General features: G+C 40.3%; 1 protein-coding gene across 2 annotated transcripts in view; it reads left to right on the top strand.

Moving 5' to 3' along the window:
* dipk1c (divergent protein kinase domain 1C) overlaps positions 1-16,382 on the top strand; it is a 65,400-nt gene that overhangs the window by 20,343 nt on the left and 28,675 nt on the right. The window lies entirely within an intron of this gene.

The raw sequence follows: 16,382 nt of genomic DNA on the forward strand, positions 1-16,382 counted from the left end.
GACGCCACGGTAAATTAAACTCAAAAAGAGAAGAAAGAGTTTGTTCTCTGCAGGAACATCAAGTCTCTGCATGCTTGCTTCCACAGAAATTACAGAGATGAAGTCAAAGAGAAGAAACGTGGACTGAAGAGCTGACAGCGTGTTTTAAATAACTTAAGTGTGCAATCTAAATGATCTGCAGTTTGTGGAGATGGGAACCTTGGGTCTGTTAAGTTTTATTTGCATTTTAGAGACTAAATATACATCTTTCAATCAAACGAGGTGTGAAAATTTTGACAGGTGGGCGGGACTTCCGGTAGTGGGCCTTCCTGTGACGTAACCGGATATCATCATTAACCGGATGTTGTCATTAACCGGATGTTGTCATTAACCGGATGTTGTCATTAGCCGGATGTTGTCATTAACCGGATATCATCATTAACCGGATGTTGTTGTCATTAACCGGATGTTGTCATTAACTGGATGTTGTCATTAATCGGATATCATCATTAACCGGATGTTGTCATTAACCGGATGTTGTCATTAACCGGATGTTGTCATTAACTGGATATCATCATTAACCGGATGTTGTCATTAACCGGATGTTGTCATTAACTGGATGTTGTCATTAACCGAATGTTGTCATTAATCGGATATCATCATTAACCGGATGTTGTCATTAACCGGATGTTGTCATTAACCGGATATCATCATTAACCGGATGTTGTCATTAACCGGATGTTGTCATTAACCGGATATCATCATTAACCGGATGTTGTCATTAACCGGATGTTGTCATTAACTGGATGTTGTCATTAACCGAATGTTGTCATTAATCGGATATCATCATTAACCGGATGTTGTCATTAACCGGATGTTGTCATTAACCGGATATCATCATTAACCGGATGTTGTCATTAACCGGATGTTGTCATTAACCGGATATCATCATTAACCGGATGTTGTCATTAACCGGATGTTGTCATTAACCGGATGTTGTCATTAACTGGATGTTGTCATTAACTGGATGTTGTCATTAATCGGATATCATCATTAACCGGATGTTGTCATTAACCGGATGTTGTCATTAACCGGATGTTGTCATTAACTGGATGTTGTCATTAACCGAATGTTGTCATTAATCGGATATCATCATTAACCGGATGTTGTCATTAACCGGATGTTGTCATTAACCGGATATCATCATTAACCGGATGTTGTCATTAACCGGATGTCGTCATTAACCGGATGTTGTCATTAACCGGATGTTGTCATTAACCGGATGTTGTCATTAACCGGATGTTGTCATTACAAGGAAGCGAATCTTTCTAATTGTATGTTTTGAGATGTTTTTTACATCTAAAAACAAAACATGTAGTTTATCCACTTTAAAAGGTCACTGAGGTTAATGCAGACACATCACACAAAATTCTGATAAAAAGAGAGAACCTGACAGAATTGTAAATTAATTTTTTTTTAACACAGGTTATTTAGATGGATGTTTTTACATCTAAAAAGCAAGGACACAAAAAGTAGATACAGAACCTTTCTTCCTCTGCTCAAATGTTTGAGTAATCTAATCTGCACCAGTAACTTGTAGAAATGATCTAAAAACAGAGAAATAAATGAACTGAAAAAAAAAAAAAAAAGGTTATAAAATCCTCAGACACTGTTTATTGAATTAAGGCATCGCAGCTGTTTCTTGTGCATTGTCTCAGACAGTCTTCACACCAACTGTAGTCAAAAGTAATTAAGACGACCGTGCTCCTTCCTGGCCCAAAGTGTCGAGCATTGTCTGACAATTCCCATTCCCTGTTTGAATTAACACGTCTGTGCTGTTGCTGAGGTGTCTCGAGGGGGGTGTGGCCAAGGGGCATAACTATGCGCGCTGAAGGTAGCGTAGTCAGTCATCCCTGGTTCTATCGAGAGATACAACGCAATCTTTGCTGGGAGATCGGCTTCAAATCTGGTAGCTAAAAGTTTATTTTTAACCAATTACACTGAAATATTTTTAGAACACTTGTAAGAAGAAGCAAAAAAATGTCAGAACATATTTCAGAAAACGAAGAAGGTGGTGAACATTCTGCTTCTATCGAAAGATACAACGCAATCTTCAGTAGTAAGTATTCATCTTTAAGAATTCTTTAAGTGCTTGTGAATGCTCGTTGGATAATAATAATGTTTAACTTATATTCTTTAGAAACCACGAGTGACGAGCTGGATGGTATCGTTTTTACACAGTCTGACTATGGTAATTATTAACTGCAACAACAACATCTAGTTTAGTCAATTGGTGAATGCTATTTTGTGATTTAAAAAATAAATTAAATAAATTCTACTTACAGATTTAACAAGAGACGTATTCCTGAACGTTGGAGAGGTCAGCGTTTGTAACCGTCTGCCTCCGAAAAAATCAAAGTTGAGACGGAAACTTGTCTTTAAAAAAGACAATCCGATCCCAGCGAAACATGAAATAGAGGGCGAAGCCATTCATGCGCCACAGTCACCTGACCGTGTGCCGGAAAAATTAACAGCTCCGGAAGAGGAGAGTAAGTAAAGAAAATAAATATATATATATATATATATATATATATATATATTTATTTCTAAGCATATGTTTTCACAGGTCTATGCGATATTGCAGACTTGTTTTAACCCCTGATAAAATATTTTACAGATATATCGAATGATTTAAACCAGAACCCAAGCCTGGATAACATTCAGCAGAACTGTACCAGTTCAGTGCAGGAAGAGTTGGAGCCGCCCGGAACCGTTCAAATACCCCGTGTACGGAGTAAGTTATAGTTATATCCAAATCTTCACAGAAACCAGATTTATTATTATTTTTTTTCAAAAGACCTGCATTGTAAGGTAACTTTATTTTGTTTCACAGAATATCTTAAATTGAGGAAAAGACGGCGACTCTGTGCTCTTTATACCAGGGCAAGGCTTGTTAAAGGTTTATTGAATGGTAAGTTTAATTCTTCTTATACTCATTTACCTACTGAATTAATTCGCATATTTCATTAATTTATTTTTTTCTTTATCTTTCCAGAGGCAACGTTGATGGTGGAGCAGATTTCATTGAGACCTGGACAGCAACATCGCAGACAGAGAGTTCCCCTATCCTTACGTGACCGTTGTAATAAAGCATCATGTTTAACGCTTCTGGCAGCATGTCAGACATTGTTACTGAAACATTGCGCTGATATCAAGGTAATTTAAACTGATCCCTGGGTCTTCTTCTTCTTCTTCTGATACTCATGTTAATATGGAAAGCCAGATCACACATGCGCTGAATGAGATAAGGAATGTTGTTGCTCAACTTAATGAAATTCCTGTTAATGCTGATGTGACAGATAACATCGGGTTAAATGCATCTCCTGCTAACAGTGAAAATGTAATAAATCAAAATCTGTACGGTGACTTTTTACGCTCATTAGAACAGGCTGTTGAAGATTTAAATAGAACACCGTCTCCATCCAGCATTCATCAAAATGAATCAACGTCAGACGCCGCTGATCATACTGGGCAGCATGGCGGTAATTTCAATCCGGAGGTTGCAGTCAACCCTGATCAGATTGAGGGAGATCCTCCTGCGACTGTTGAACGTGAACGTTTTAATAACATTGAAATAAGGAGACCTTTTACCTCCCTGCCCTGGTCATGTTCCTGATCTTGCTACAATCTATATAAACATCATGCATATTCTCACTGAATTAGCCGATACTGCAAGATCTTTAGCCAGACGTAACGATGTTGTGCAGCTAGAATTAGTCGGGGAAAATCTGAACCATAACGTCATGTTTACCATTAACAATGATGGGAATATGATTCTGCCTGCTTTTGAGGATTTTCTGGATGAGTTAGTACAGTCCAACACTGAAATGCCTGCAGATAATAACCTGGAATTTGTTCTACAGGTAGTTAATGACCCTGCAGGAGGGTCAAAACGTAAGGTTAAAGGAACGTTAGACTGTGAACTGATTAATAAGAAAAAGCGTCACCTGTATATTGTAGATAATACCGGTAATTAGTTATGCTTTGCCATAAGTCTTGCACACGTCTCTGACTCTAACCTTACTGATAATCAGGCTTTAGAGCTGGGGAGGGAGTGGCAACACAGGGCTGGTTTAGATGATCAGACAGCAGTAACTTTCAGCGACATTGGTAAATTTGAAAACATTCTAAAAAGAAAAATTGTAGTGTTTCACAGAACCGTTACAGACTCTGCAGCTTTGTGTAAATTTGAGACCAGTTTCCCTGATCGATCAAACCCTCTCTTTCTGCTGTTATTTCAAGGTCACTACTATGGGATAAAAAATCTCAAGGGTATATGCATATTGTTACGGGAGCTATGAAAAGCCAGACACACACCATTGTGAAGGCTATTGTCCAGTGTGTCACTCATACCAGTGTATGCGTGAAATTAACGAACCTGTCGCCTGTGCAGGTTGTCACAGAATCTGTCGTAACTCTTCTTGTTTCAGTAGACACAGGGAACCCCGCAAAAGACCTAGTGCTGACAGGCCCATGAGTGACTGTGAGTTGGTAAAACTGTGCAAGGTGTGCAAAAGGATATACGTTATTCCAATCAGCAAGCAGGATAAACCACACGTGTGTAAAATGCTGTATTTGTGGTGAGAATATACCTCCTGATTTAGATGTGACGTGCGATGGTCATCTGTGTTACATTCAAACCACCCAAGCCTGTAATCAGTTAGATGATAAACTGGTTTTTTATGATTTTGAATGCTTCATTGACGAGAACGGTGTCCACATCCCCTATCTGGTCTGTGTTAAAACGCTGAAAGGTGAGGAATGGCATGCTTATGGATTGAATTGCACCCAAAAATTACTTCTCCATTTCAGGAGACCGATGTACAGAGGCTTTACCTTAATAGCTCATAACGCGCGTGGATATGATAGCTACCTGATTCTCACAGCTATGCTGCAGTTAGGCATTAAACCTCATCTCATCATGTTAAGAAGTAAAGTTCTCTGTTTAACCGACCCTGATTACAGATTAAAATACATTGATAGTCTGTCCTTCATGTGTATGAAGCTTAGTGCGATGCCGAAAGCATTAGGTTTTAGTGATAAGACCAAAGGTTTTTTTCCCCACCTATTCTCCTCTGAGCAACGTCTCCAGTATGTGGGGTCTTTTCCTCCTCCATCCTCCTACGCTGTAGAAAGCATGAGCCTTCAAGAACAACAGGTGTTTAACAGCTGGTACAGGGAAGCGAGCTAAGGTGTCTTTGACTTTGAGAAGGACGCTCTTCGTTATTGTAAAAATGATGTTGACATTCTTTATCAAGGTTGTGTTAAATTCAGGGATGAGTTCTTTAAGGAGACAAGTGTGGATCCGCTTAAATGCGTCACGATAGCCTCAGCCTGCATGAAGGTTTTTGTAACCAATTTCCTTCCTCCTAAAACCTTGGCCATCCCCTCACCTCTGGACTACAGGCGTAGTAGTAAGACGTTTTCTAGCACGTCCATTCAATGGCTTGGCTGGATTTCAGACAGCAGAAAAATTGACATCGAACATGCCTTAAACATGGGGGAAAAGAAAATTGGTCCATATTTCCATATTTCACAATAAAGTAGGCCGGCCCTGGGAATTTGTCAGCTAGCAGCGGCAGCTGGTCGCACGGCCACACACCACAAAACAAATCTCCCAGCAGATGATGCAGCATGTTCTCAATTTCATGATTATTCATGTCTAATTAGATTAATAATAATCCACCAGCACACGCCTCTTTGAATCAATCTCTAAAATAGAATCATAACAAGCGTAGATGATCAGCGTGGTGGTATGAGGCAACGGGTTTCTGAAGCGCATTTCCAATCTTAAATTCCCACTGGAAACTGGAGATAGAGCATCTGTGTCCTCGCCCGGGTTAAGATTAAATGCGAATAGAGAGTATCCTTGATTAAATTCCTGACGTGTTATACTCAGTGGAAGATCTTTTAGATGTCGTCCTGTAGCTGTAAACAAGTTGTAATACTCTCTCATTGAATTACCTTGGTTAAAATTGGGCTGGAAGGCCTTAGCTGGAATTTGTCTGCCATCCTTACACAAAGCTAAATATTCCATATCAAAATGATTAAAGTCAAACGGATTGAGATTGCGTGTTCCTGTAAAAGCGTCATGATCCAGTAACGCAATCACCACATACTTGGGAAAGACGCCTAAGAAAAGATTCTCTTGGTTGCATACCCTTGAATTTTCAGGGATGGAATATGTTTTTACATTCACACGTGAAAGTGGATACAGAGCATTTGCCTTTATTAAAGCTGAAGCATGCCCCAATCGTACAGCTGGAAAGACAGTAACTTTTTTGATAAAAAGAGATGCTCCTAATATCCTGAGTTTGTAAGTGGAGTCTCTTGCTGCCATGAGACAAAAGGCATCGTTGGCTCTTGTAAGTTTAATTTTGAGGTCAACAGAGTTTAAAATAAGTCTTTCACAGAAAAATATGTCTGCATGCAGGGGGCCTAGGAGATGTACCTCCCTGGAATTTGCCGTAAAGCCTGCTCTGCTGTTAAGATCTTGGTTAGGGCCGTTAGTTGTAACAATAGAGTTCAGAGCACCTGCAGTGTCTTTATAAAAAAGACCAGAGCTAAACTGGGTTTTTAAAGAATCCTCAGAAAAGTTTAACAATGTCTCAATCATGGCTCTATATGGATGTGTAGCGCTGGATTGTGAAATCATTCGATCTCCGAGAGTGACGTCACACTGACTGAAGATGGTGTTTAACGGGTAGTTGATGAGCCCTACAGGTGCATCATCTGGCAGGTTTGTTCCATTCTCGTTAGTAATTTTCACTCTGAGATGCAACAGCGTATCGTCGAGATCCAGATACTTTTCTTCATCTCCCGGAATGAAAAACTCGATCGGCCCTCCATCAGTGATTGCTGATAAAGGCTGGATCTCGGTGTAAATTTGATCTTCAATCGATAGCTGCGTCATCGGGGCAGAAAATAAGTCCAACTCTGCCAGCGTGCACTCTGATGATTTGTTATGTAAAAGAGCCATTATTTAAATATATCAAAACTTGCGGATGACTTCCTTCCTCTTCGTTTGTCAGCTCCAACTGATCTCCTTTTTCGCGTTTGTCGTTGTTTTTTAACCGTCCTTAAACGATCACCAGGGGGTCTTGTTCTGGGTCTTTTGGATAAAACCATAATTCCAGAACCTTCTTGACCGTCGGTGTGTGTAGAACCACTCATTTTACTCACGGCTCTACCGATGACATCCGAAGCGATATTTGATGCAGCCGTTTTAAGATGGGGTTTTGCAATAGCAAATCCTTTTTTAACCAGAGGGGATACGAAGCGGAATAATTTTGAAAATAATGATCCAATTCCACGTCCGTACATGACCGGGGCCCCATAAAACCCTGGCAGATTACCGCCTGATTGACTTACATAGTAATTTACAAAGCGATTTGGATCACGTCTCAGACTTAGATGTGCCATGTTCTCTCTTGCCTGCTTGATGCAGTGTTGAATGACCAGCGTAATATGAATGATAACCAATCAACCTTAGAGGTTATATACATATCTCTGGAATAGTTTATACAAATAAAATTGATCTCAGGCTACGTTGTGATATCACCGGTCTGAAGTGTAGTCTTATGACGGTCTTTCCATAGACGAAATTTACAGGAACGTTTTGGTCCGATTTAATTTCTATATTGATATTTTCAATATGTCTTCTGGAAACTGGAAGGTAGTGGGCGGGGTTAAACGTCAGAGTAACCATATCACTGAAGTCGCCTTGTACTTTGACGGTCCGCAGTAAAGGTGCAAAAGTGTCGCCTACTATTTGTGGGCTGACCACGTCGCTGTAACAGTATAGGTGATAGAAACCAGCCTTTATATCTGCCGGAAAAAGAGCCAGTTTTGGTTCAGATACATGAATCCATTCCCCTGGTTTCACGCCCATCATATAAGCTAGAGTGCTGAAGAAACGTATTTCATACGGACTGTTTGCTTGAAATGCAAATCTCTTTTGAACTTTGCTGAATTTAATGCGGATACCCGAGTTCATTTTTTTGAAAAACATATCCATCTCTGTCTTGAGTTGAATAAAGTTATAGTAGCCACTTCTGATCCTTTGCGTATTGATCTCCACATCGCCAACCTTCCTCCATTCAAAGTAGGCATCATGATCCGGTAAATTATGCCATGTATGAGGGTATGAAATCTCGGCTAATGCAACCATCCATTGGCCTTCTAAATCAATATGTTGAGCTAAATTTACACGGAAACTTGAACTGGTATTATTTTTAAACACTTCCATGCTAGCATTAGATGGAAGAGTAACGTAAAAGCCATCATCCTCTACCTGACGGTTCATGATGCTGTGTCAACTGTGAGGTTTAGTGCAAACCTTTTTTATACGTTTCGAAGTTCATCAAACTTGATCCAACTGTTGAATTTCTCAGGCCAGTTTTTCCAGCTTACAAAAACCTGTTTGACTCCCTTGACGGTACGTCGTTTTAATATTTTTTCCACTTGATACATCTTGTCGTTAAATATTTTTACTTTTTGAAGTTCCTCTGCGTAAAAAGAACCCTCGATAGGTTCTCCATCCAAATCTTTGAGTGTGTATACAGGAGGAGATCGAGGTATCCGCTCATACACTGTAAACACTTCATCCGTAAAACTGTATTTTTTGTCAAACACTCCACATACCTTGGATATTCTGACAAGATCCCCTTGTTTAAACATTGTCACTGAGTCCCTGCAATATCTGTTGGAGGTAACATCGTACAGATTCTGAAACACTTGAAAGGCATTTTCTGAGGTCACTTCTATAGGGCTCATTTTAATGCTGGTGTGGTAGCTGTGGTTGTAGCTTCTAGCTAGGTTTTGCAGTACATCGACGTACCGCCGGGTGTTGTTAGCAGTAAAATATCTCCACATCCTTGTTTTTAACGTACAGTTAAACCTTTCAACCACAGAGGCTTTTGCTTCACTTGCTGTGGCAAAATGTTCAATACCGTGTTTCTCCATTAGAAGCTTAAATTTCTTGTTAAAAAATTATTTCCCTGCATCAGTCTGAAGTTTTTTTGGGACCTGACTTTCTTTAAAAACTGATTCAAAAGCCTTTAGCACCTCTGCAGCAGTTTTCCTCTTCAAAACACGTACATACGCCCTCTCTGAAAAGATGTCAATGACTGTTAATAAATAATTGTAACCGTCATTTTCCTTGGCCAGAGCTTGCATGTCACAGAGAACGGCTTGGAACTGTCTCAATGGTCTGGTGACAAAATCTCTGTTTCTCGGGAACTTTATTCTTGCAGGTTTATGTAGAGTATAGGTATTTTCTCCTGATAAAAAATCTTTAACTTTTTCAACCGCTACCTTCTTCCCCGTTTCATCTTGCATAACCCTCCTCAACCTTTCTAAACCCCCTAAACTTCCAGGATTTGATGGGTTGTAATATACATTTTTCATGATCCTTCTTTCAGACATCCCAGTTTTATGCTCACTCTGACAACTACTTGTTAAATAATGAATAAAACAAACACCTGAGGGTATATTTATACTTCTTTTTTTATTTTGTACCTGTATTTAATAGAGAAACAGAAAAAAAAAACCACATTCAGATAATAAAGATCAATTCAAACACTGCAATCTTTAAAAAACAAAACTGTTATATATGTATACCAGTAGAAAGCCGAGAGAGAATACAGAAAAGACAAAACAAGTCATCAGTCATCTGAGATCGGATCGTAGCACTCTGAAACAGAGTTAAACTGCTTGAGACAATCATTACCGCTCATCTTATCGTACATATCAGTGGTTGCACTATGGAAGCCTTGTACCGATTTCAGTTCATATAAAACCGTCTCTGCAATCGTTTTCACTCTGAAGTCATCTGCTTGTATGCGTCGAAGTGTCAGAAGTTTCCGAATAGCAGGAAGGAGCTTGGGGTTTACAAGTTGTCGCACGATGCGTTGAAAGTTGACTTGGTAATACTCCTCCTCCAATATCTCCAGGCACTGATGCTGTCGTTGGCTCGGGTGGTTTGTTATGCACCCATAACAGGTTTCTTTGACATAGTTCAAACAGGTTATGTTGAATAAATGAAGTATTGCTGTTTTCACCGTATTGATGAGAGCGCTTGAGATTCAGCCGTCAATTTCATCACCCTGATTACTCTCCTCCTCCTCTGGTGAAGGCTGAGGGGCAGGTATCGGGTCTGGAGTTTGTGGGGAGGGTGAGTAGCTGATGGTTGCCTCGTCCTCCACGATCACCCTCTTGTCTTCAGGTTGGATATCTGTGTGTACAGACTCAGCCACGCATAGTGGTGAATAGAGGTCGGGTGAAGGCGGATGATACGATCTGAGGTTGTATCCTGTCGGTGTCCCTGGACTGAATAGGGACTCAGAGAGCTGCGACAATGAGGTGGTTTTTGAGTAGGTCTGGAAAAGGTGGATGATACGGCCCGGTGTTGAAGCTTTCATCATGATCAGGAGAGAAGAGGGTCTCTTCTTGCTGGTTGTAGAGGTCCCAGTATGGTGTTTTCCCGTACGCTCCATACATTCTCAAGGTCTGCTGCCTGCCGTTATGAAGAAGAAGAGTCTGTGAGCTCGCAGTTAGACCCTGATATATGGCGCAGGAAGGTGGGAGGGTCCTCAAGAAGGGGAGTGGGTCCTCAAAAGAGGACCAAGGCAGGGAACGTCAGCATTCTTTTCACTGACATGACAATAGTCCAGCAGCGTGAGTTTTCGAAAAGGTTGGAAAGACGCTGTCCAATTTCATTCATCTTCTCAACCCAAGCATCATACGGTAGAGCCAGCACAGTCTTGAATACACCGCAGTTCTGATTGAATGCCTCCAACACAAACAGATCTGAGGGGGTCGTCTGGTTATTTTTGCGTTTGCTTGCCTGAAAAGACCAGCGGCCATTTGCTGTGGTTTGTGACCCCCACACTGCACTAAAGAGAGGTTCTCTCGCAGCTATTTCAACATCGGATGGACACATTCTCATTCTTTTTGATGGTTGAGGAGAGCTTTCATCTTCATCCTCCCTCTCGTACACTGAGACTGATTCAGGGTTATCGTTAAGGTGTGGGATTGCCAGCCGTAACACAGCCCAGTCGTTGTGGGTGAGAGTACACAGAGCCAATGATCCATTAAATACCTCGTCTTGATCCAATTGATACAGGCAGAGCTCTCCTATTTCGTACATGAAAATATACCCCCAGCTACCACTCAGTCCATATGGTTCCAAAGACCACTCTTCCTGCAGAGTATTGAACGGAGGCCTTTGTACCTTGCATAGGTAATATGTTGATTTATTCGGGGCATCCAATTCACGGCGCGTATGCCTGTAGACGGTTACTGGGGTTTCACACAGAAGAGACGTACGTCTTAGCTGACCTGAGGCCTGTTTGTCATCCATTGTTGTTGGTGAAGTTGGATCATCATCTGCAGAGTATGTTACGAAAGGAATTCTGATAGGTATCTCAGACGAGGAAATAGATGATGTAGATGGTTGTTCATCATCTTGGCACATCTTGCTTTTCTCCCCGGTTTGATGAAAAACTCTCTTAACTCTAACCATTGTTCAACAAGCGTTCTTTTCCAGTGAATGCTGCAGGTAAATTGTTGCGTTTCCCGGTAGTATTTAAAACAAACACTGAAGAACGCCCCTGTGTTTTTTTAATTCGTTGATTCTAGATTCGCCCCCTAATGACAAAATCCTATCAGCGCGCTTAGTTACGCCCCTTGGCCACACCCCCCCCCGAGACACCTCAGCAACAGCACAGACGTGTTAATTCAAACAGGGAATGGGAATTGTCAGACAATGCTCGACACTTTGGGCCAGGAAGGAGCACGGTCGTCTTAATTACTTTTGACTACAGTTGGTGTGAAGACTGTCTGAGACAATGCACAAGAAACAGCTGCGATGCCTTAATTCAATAAACAGTGACTGAGGATTTTATAACCTTTATTTTTTATTTTTTCAGTTCATTTATTTCTCTGTTTTTAGATCATCTCTACAAGTTACTGGAGCAGATTAGATTACTCAAACATTTGAGCAGAGGAAGAAAGATTCTGTATCTACTTTTTGTGTCCTTGCTTTTTAGATGTAAAAACATCCATCTAAATAACCTGTGTTAAAACAAAATTAATTTACAATTCTGTCAAGTTTTCTCTTTTTATCAGAATTTTGTGTGATGTGTCTGCATTAACCTGAGTGACCTTTTAAAGTGGATAAACTACATGTTTTGTTTTTAGATGTAAAAAACATCTAAAAACATACAATTAGAAAGATTCGCGTCCTTGTAATGACAACATCCGGTTAATGACAACATCCGGTTAATGACAACATCCGGTTAATGACAACATCCGGTTAATGATGATATCCGATTACGTCACCGGAAGTCCCGCCCTAGGATGTCCCAGTCACCGGAAGTCCCGCCCACCTGTCAAAATCTTCACACCTCATTTGATTGAAGGATGTACATTTAGTCTCTCATTTTATTGCCAAAAGGTACAAAATACACTCTCCATGTGTAGACAGCAATAAATAGAAAATAAGGTTTTTGTTTCTGCAGCTGGAGGACAAACTGTCTTCAGAAATGTTCCTTTGGTTCATGAAGCCTTTTCCTTGTAAAATGATTCCTGATGATGTGGAAATGATGAGACGAGTGTCTTTTTACGAGTTCTCTTGCTGCTTGACTTGTTCACCTGCAGGTTTGTTGTTTTTATTGGAGTCATTGGAGCAAGGCTCCAGCAGGGCGAAGAGCTCCTTCCTCCAGGTCCTTGGTGAGCGAGTGGGTCTCAACATGCTGACTCTGCTGCAGGCGTCTGACTGCGTTGAAGGCTGTCAGAGTCTTGTTCTTCTCCATGATACGGCTGTGGTTTAATAGATGACGGATGTGTCGGTCAGAGTGGGCAGTAGCTTCAGGCTGCAGCTCAGACAACTGAAATATGTGAATCATTTTAGTTCCTAAGAGGGGAATTAAATAAGCAGGAGCTGAGGCAGGTCACCACCAACATGTGCTCAATACATTCTGTTCAGTCTGGACAACTGAAGAGCAAAGGAACATTCGTCAGGTCCAAAACCTGCTACCAGCACATAAACAGTATCTGGAGGTCGGTAAGAAGCAGGAGGAAGTCCAGGGAAGACCAGGAATCTGAGAGCTGCATCTCCCTTCATCTGAACATCTACTGCTGCACGACCTTTCAGCTAAAAGCTTCAATAAGTCCTGATTTTAAAAGTGTGGCCACATTTAGAGATACCACAGTGGTTATTAATTCATGATGTAAATCTCGATGATTTATACAATAGATTAACGAGGGAAATGATCGAATATCTCTACCGGACATTTTCATGAGAGCTTAATGTTTACACCGATACCATCTTCATCAAGGCATTTATTAACTGGCCACTGGAAAGCTTCACTTTATTCAAAGCCTGCTCAAAAATACTTTAAAAAGACGAGAAAATCTGCTTCTGGGTTGATTCTGTCATCTTCACCGATGAAAGATTCATAAATTAGAATAAACTCAGCTGAGGAAACATAGACATAGAACACCTAGCAACACGTAATCCAAGGTGGGAGCTAAAATAAAGTAAGCTTAGGTAGGCTGAGGTATTATAAATAAAAAATATATTTTTATTAGTTCTAATATGCTAAACAGAGCCATGGCAAGCCACAAAGTAGACTATATTAGCTAAATTAAGGTAAGGTAGACTAAGCTAAATGAAACCAAAAGTGTGTATTGTTACAATATGGTTGTTTTTACGTCTTGGTCAGAATAAAATGGATCATCCCTGTTTGTTTCTGTGACATTTCTGTGAAATTAGGCTAAACTAAGCTAACATAAGGTAAGGCAAGTTTATTTAGGTTAAATCAAACTCTTTTACAGTAAGACAATCTAATATATTATGGGTTTATAGGCTAAACTAAGCTGATGTCAAGAAGGTCCAAGTAGGTTAAACAAAGCTAATAATAATAAAATAATAATTAAATAATACGGTCGGATACACCGTAGACGGGTTGGCACAGAACACAAAAAACATCCCACTGAAACCAGTACCGGACTGAGAAGTTGTGAAACAACTTTCCAAAATCCAATAAAAAGAAACAAACTCCCTGAAAGACCTTCTGAAAGCCTGGAGAACTTTCATAGAGACCACCATGAGAAAGTCAGGCTGCTTGGTAGAAATTGTTGCTCTACAGGATGTTAAAAATATTTTCCCAAAGCCTAGAATGGTGTTCTGGTATCTTAACCTTATCTTAAGTAAATGTATTTAACTAAATTAGCTGATTTCAGACACCAGATCTCTAGTTCTGATCCTACATTTCATGCTTTTATTTCTTCAAATTTCAATGAATGTTCTAAGCCTGAGTTGTTCCAGTCCTTCTCTGGGACAAACTTCTGGTGCTAACCCTCATCCTGGAAAGCTTGTTCTGTAATATTTTCTGGGACTACATGTTAGATTTCTTAGCTCCAGTCTAGATCTACAGAATGAAAGCTAAGCTCAGACAGAACCACCGTATTTAACTAGTTTGTATTTAGCTGTGTTTTATTCACTGTCCTCTTTGCTTTTCAGTCGATACTATGAAATATCTTTACAGTTTTCATTTTTCATCATGAAAGATCTATATTTGATTGTTCATTTTTGCTGCCATAATTTGAAGAAAATTAACTTTATTTCTGCAGGTTTATATCAGGAAATGTTTGCAGGTTCTCAGCTGTGATATTTTGATAAAAACCTGAGATTTTAAGCTCTACTTACCTGTAGGAACTCATATAAAACACAGTTAATCTCTTTCCACAGTAACTCTGGATGTTTCTCCTCTAAGAAAACAATGTCGCTCAATCTTTTCTTTTTTGTGTGTTTCTGTTGCTGTTTACTTGCAGAGCAATGAGTTAATTCCTCTCTAACTGGGTTAAACCCAGTTACGTGCTGGTTGGCCCAGTAAGGAGGCCAGCTGCTGCTGAAACACTTGGTGTGAACTTTATTTGCCTGTTTCTGTGGATTTACCATCTGTAGGATCGGCCCACGCTTCCAGTGAACTGACCTGAGGTCAGCCGCGTTGGCGTGATTCACACTGTGCACAAGCTGTGGTGAATATGAGCCTTTCAGCCCACAGCTCAAAGGTCCTACAGCCAGTAAAAATCACTCTATTGTTCCTGGAGCCTCAGCACAACAAGAGCTCTCATAAAGTGTTGATTTACTCTGCAGCCATTTCTGCAGCTGACCTCTGACCTGCTGCCAGAGGTGATAAATCACTCACTGTCACCCTCTGATTGTTTAATTCACAGGAGAAACTTCCTTTTCTCTCCATCAGCTTCCTTCCCGATCAGAGGTCAGAACTGGGACAGAATGTCTCGGGCAAACAAACTGAAGTATTTCTGACTAATTGAAAGTACTGAAGTATGATGTGATATTACTGCTGTGAACCGCTTTGAATTCCACCTGTCTTGAGGGCTGCATGTGATGAGTCCATGAAACCTGCTACAGAACTGCAAGACTACAGAACTACAAGACTACAGAACTACAGAACTACAAGACTACAGAACTGCAAGACTACAGAACTACAAGACTAAAGAACTACAAGACTACAGAACTACAGAACTACAAGACTAAAGAACTACAAGACTACAGAACTACAAGACTACAGAACTACCAGAACTACAAGTCTACAGAACTACAGAACTACTGAACTACAAGACTAAAGAACTACAAGACTACAGAACTACAGAACTACAAGACTAAAGAACTACAAGTCTACAGAACTACAGAACTACAAGACTACAGAACTACAAGACTACAGATCTGCAAGACTACAGAACTACAGAACTACAAGACTACAGAACTACAGAACTACAAGACTACAGAACTGCAAGACTACAGAACTACAGAACTACAAGGCTAAAGAACTACAAGACTACAGAACTACAGAACTACAAGACTACAGAACTGCAAGACTACAGAACTACAGAACTACAAGGCTAAAGAACTACAAGACTACAGAACTACAGAACTACAAGACTAAAGAACTACAAGTCTACAGAACTACAGAACTACAAGACTACAGAACTACAAGACTACAGATCTGCAAGACTACAGAACTACAGAACTACAAGACTACAGAACTACAGAACTACAAGACTACAGAACTGCAAGACTACAGAACTACAGAACTACAAGGCTAAAGAACTACAATACTAAAGAACTACAAGACTACAGAACGCACCAAGATCACAAACAAGGAAGAGAATTACTGCAGAACATGAAACTCCTCACTGGAAACTTTATTAGGGGCTCTTTGGTGGTACCCAGTTGGACCCCTTCAGAACTGCCTTAGTTCCACATGTTAAAGATTCAACACAGTGTCTGGACCGTTCCTCAGAGATTCTGT

The sequence above is a fragment of the Girardinichthys multiradiatus genome, chromosome 21 (genome assembly GCF_021462225.1).
Source record: "Girardinichthys multiradiatus isolate DD_20200921_A chromosome 21, DD_fGirMul_XY1, whole genome shotgun sequence".
Lineage (NCBI taxonomy): Eukaryota > Metazoa > Chordata > Actinopteri > Cyprinodontiformes > Goodeidae > Girardinichthys > Girardinichthys multiradiatus.